Below are 4,358 nucleotides of genomic sequence, written 5' to 3'. Positions count from 1 at the left end.
TCGCTTTCCCCCCCCCCCCCCCACTCTGCTCCTTCCCAGCGGACTTGTTCGGCAGCCGAGAGACAGCCTTTCAGCTTCAGGCCGCTCCATCGGCCCTAGGCTCCCTGCTTTGGCCTCCCGCCCATCAGCTGTTCGGCAGCTAAGAGTAGGAGCCGCTCAGCTGTTGGTCGGGACGCATCCACGCTGCCAGGTAGAACGGCGCTGCCTGTTGGTCTCCTTTGCTGCCCCGCATGTCGTCCTCGACCCCTCCCCCCGCCAGTTCATGTCGAACCCACGGGGGCTTGACAGGGAGAGAGGGAGGGAAGGAGGAAGGGACAAAGAGGGAGGGGAAGGAAAGAAGGAAGGAAGGGACAATGGGAAAGGGAGGGAAGGAGGAAGGGACAAGGGGAGGTGAAGGAAGGAAGGGACAATGGGAAAGAGGGAGGGGAAGGAAAGGAAGGAAGGAAAGAAGGGAGGGACAATGGGAAAGGGAGGGAAGGGACAAAGGGGAAGGAAGGAAGGAAGGGACTATGGGAAAGGGAGGGGAAGGAAAGAAGGAAGGAAGGGACAATGGGAAAGAGGAGGAAGGGACAAGGGGAGGTGAAGGAAAGAAGGAAGGAAGGGACAATGGGAAAGGGAGGGAAGGAGGAAGGGACAAAGGGGGAGGTGAAGGAAAGAAGGAAGGAAGGGACAATGGGAAAGGGAGGGAAGAAGGAAGGGACAAAGGTGAAGGAAAGAAGGAAGGAAGGGACAATGGAAGGGAGGGAAGGCAGGCAGGCACCTGCCCCAGTCACATCCCCCCCACACCAGAGACAAACGGATTCCCCCTCACAGGCACCCTGCAACCTGAGTGTTCAGCTGGCCATGCCCCCCCCCCGGCCATTGATCACATGACCCTGGGACACTGAACGTCGTAAGTATGAATCAGTTGCCAAGCATCCGAATGTAAATCCCAAGATGCTGCAACAGTCATAAGTGTGAAAAATGGTCATAATTTGCTTGTAATTTCAAACAGTCACTAAGCGAATTGTTGTAAGTCAAGGACTACCTGTACTTTCTCATTTTTTCCTTTTTTTGGGGGGGGTCAAGTTTTGTATACCTTGTTTGCGAGTGGTGGTACTCGGATATTGCCTTATCCGAAAAGTGGTACAATGGGTGAAAAGGAGGGTTTGAACTGGACTAGAAGACTAGAAGACCTCCAAGGTCCCTTCCAGCTCTATTCTATTCAAGATTGCTTCTTTAATGGGTCTTTTGTACATATGTTTGTGAAGTGCTACCCTCAAAAGGGCCACAAGAGTCCAGATCCCTTTGTCCCTTTCCACTTGGCCAGTTGGTGTCTTCCGGCCCTCAATCACTGGTCCAATTTCTCAGAGTCTCTCGCTCTGTGCTTCCTCCTGGCCTTCAGCCTGTTCTGGTCCCTCGTCCAGGTCAGTTCACCTCCCCTGTCCTTCTGTGGAGCTGCTCTTCTCCCTTTCTTCTCCCTTTCAACTCCCCTCAGGTCAGAGGCCTGGCTCCCTTACTCAGCTTCGCTCTCTCTCTGGATCGGCTTCATCTTTTTTCCTCCCCTTCTCTCTTCCTCTTCCTCTTCCTCAGGCCTCTCCCTCCTCACATGCAGCCCCACACAGCAGGTGTGGGCAGGGCAGGCTGATAAACCCTCCCCTCCCCTCTCCTCAGGCCTCTGCTTGCTTTGCTTCCTTCTCCACTGCTCTCCCTGTCTCCCTTTCCTTTTCTCCTCTCTTCTCCCCCTCACGCCATGCAGCAGGCCGGCCCTCCGTCCTTACTACATTTGTAAAGGAGCCATTCTGTTTTTCCCCTCTTCGTCTTATTTTTCCTTTAAAGTCATATTTTGCAACAGTAAAGTTTCTGAGCAAACTGCTGACAGAAATCCTGAGGGTCGGGTGCTTCTCCCAAACCTTGTCTTTGTCACACTACAAGCTACACACAGTAGGCAGTTTCTCTGCAGAGTCAATTGGTGACCAAATAGAGGTGCCAACAGGTACAGAGATGAAAATACGTAACAGCTGCTTGAAACCTCCTTCAGCACTAAACAATTAAATGTGTTGCTGCCAATCAAACAAGAAGGAGAAACTGTCCCTTGGGGCCTCCTCCCCTTGATTGTCAGGATCCCTCTCCATTTGAAATCTCTGAAAACCTGACTGCAACTCTTGATAGCAGTTAGGAAAGGAGCTTCCATGCATTTCCCTCAATAAGGCTGGCATTGTGATGTAGAGTTTCTTTCTGGCATCTGATGCCTCCTGTGATTAATTTCATTTTATCCTTGGGGAACATCTAATTCTATTCGCAGAAAGGAAACTAATCAAGGGGAGAAGGAACTTGGAATTAAGGAGAAACTTCCCAACAGTGAGGACAATGAACCAGTGGAACAGCTTCCCTCCAGAAGTTGCAGGTGCTTCCATCACTGGAGGGTTTTAAAAAAAGAGTAGACAGCCACCTACCTAAAATGGTATATTCTGATTGCTTGAGCAGGGGATTGGACTAGAAGACTTCTAATGTCTCTTCCAGCTCTATTCTGATTGATTGATTGAATTAAGTNTTATTACTACACACTAGTATAAACTTGCTATGACTCTAAAATAACATTAAAATACATACAAATTTTTTTAAATATATCAATATTTAATATACATATTTTTGTTCAAAATTTTTAATCAAAAGCTACATAGTAATTTTTCAATTCATACTTTCTCTGAATATAATCTATCCATCTTCTCCACATTGAGATAAATTTTTCCGGAGAATGATCCTTCAGGTACGCGGATATTTTTGCCATCTCTGCAAAATATGATACTTTCTGTCTCCAATCATCCATAGTTGGTAACGTCTTTTTTTTCCCAATTTTGAGCGACTAAGGTCCTTGCTGCTGTTATACAATACAACATCAGTTTCATTTCTTTTTGGTCCAAATTGTCCATAATACCCAATTGTGCTCCAGATTTTGATCCCTACATTTTCCCAGCCAGCATACCAGTAGTCCTCAAGTTACAACTGTAATGGGGCCTGTCAGTTACGGCTGTACATTGCAAAAGCCATGAAGTGAGACTGGTTTGGTTAATTACCCCCACATTCCATGATGCAGCCATTAAACAGATGTGCAACTCGCTAAGTGGAGCACTAGCAACCCCACTGTTCAGGGAAGGCCTAGACTTGCCTCTCTCCCCCCCCCAGGGATCCCTGGGCCTCCCCCATTCACAAGACACCCTGTGCTCTGCTTCCCAACCCTTGGTTCCCCCAGAGCTTTTCCTCCCTTACAGGGCCCCACCAGGCTTTTCTCCCGCCCCACGGTCCCCACAGGTATGTCCCCCATGGTATCCCTGGCCTCTCCCCCACAGTATTTGGGAGGCTGTCATAAAGAAGACGGGGTCAAATTATTCTCCAAAGCACCAGAGGGCAGGACAAGAAACAATGGTTGGAAACTGATCAAAGGGAGAAGCAACCTGGAATTAAGGAGAAATTTCCTAACGGTGAGGACAATCAACCAGAGTGTTATGTGCTCCTGGCTACTTTCCTTCATGACCAGAGGGAAGCTCACCTGACCAATAACCAGCCAAGGCCTTTTATTTCATTTATTGCAATAAGCGAGGAGAGAAACTATCAAAGCTTGGTTCTCTCCAAAGTTCCAATCCAAACTATTCCTTCTTTATATAACCCTGTCAGGGCCGCCACATCCCTCCTCATTCCCCATTGTAGTTTCTTTGGTAAGCTTGTTTGTCTATTTCAGTACGTTTCCATTGTACAGCAGATTCTATTTTAAATGTTTCTTTCAATATTAAATTTTGAAGACCTTTCATTCACTTCTATCAAGAGGAACAGCCTGCCTTCAGAAATCGTGGGTGCTCCATCACTGGAGGTTTTTAAGAAGATACTAGACAGTGAAATGGTATAGGTCCGTGGTGGAGAACCTATGGAACACGTGCCACAGGTGGCACGCAGAGCCCTCTCTGTGGGCACGCACGCCGTCGTCCAAGGCCTTCAGTTTGGTTTTATAAAACCTTTTCGCTTTAGGCCTCCGCCGCCATGTGCAAAAAAAAAAAAAGGTTCAATCAATCAATTTTAACTTCTCATGGGAAAAAAAAGATCTCGCAAAGTTGGAATTGATTGATCGAACTTTTTAGTCCAACCCAGTCTACCGTTACCACTGCAGCCATTCCTACCCAATGGGCCACGCCCAATCGGCACCCGACGATACATAAGTGGGGTTTTGGTTGCAGTTTGGGCCCTCGGTCTCTAAAAGGTTTGCCATCACTAGTATAGGTTCTCCTGCTTAAGCAGGGGGCTGGACTAGAACAGGGCTTTTCAACTGGTGGTACGCGGCGTTGCCTTCCTCCCCCTCCCCCGTGTCGCTTTCCTCCCCCCCCCCC

General features: G+C 48.3%; 1 pseudogene; it reads left to right on the top strand.

Annotated features, from left to right (window-relative positions):
• The window catches only part of LOC114923384, a 28,062-nt pseudogene that overhangs the window by 15,391 nt on the left and 8,313 nt on the right, over positions 1 to 4,358 (top strand).

The sequence above is a fragment of the Protobothrops mucrosquamatus genome, unplaced genomic scaffold (genome assembly GCF_001527695.2).
Source record: "Protobothrops mucrosquamatus isolate PMUCROS unplaced genomic scaffold, P.Mucros_1.0 scaffold3233, whole genome shotgun sequence".
Taxonomy (NCBI): domain Eukaryota; kingdom Metazoa; phylum Chordata; class Lepidosauria; order Squamata; family Viperidae; genus Protobothrops; species Protobothrops mucrosquamatus.
The sequence above is the reverse complement of the archived record's forward strand: the minus strand, read 5'-3'. Positions and strand labels throughout refer to the sequence as shown.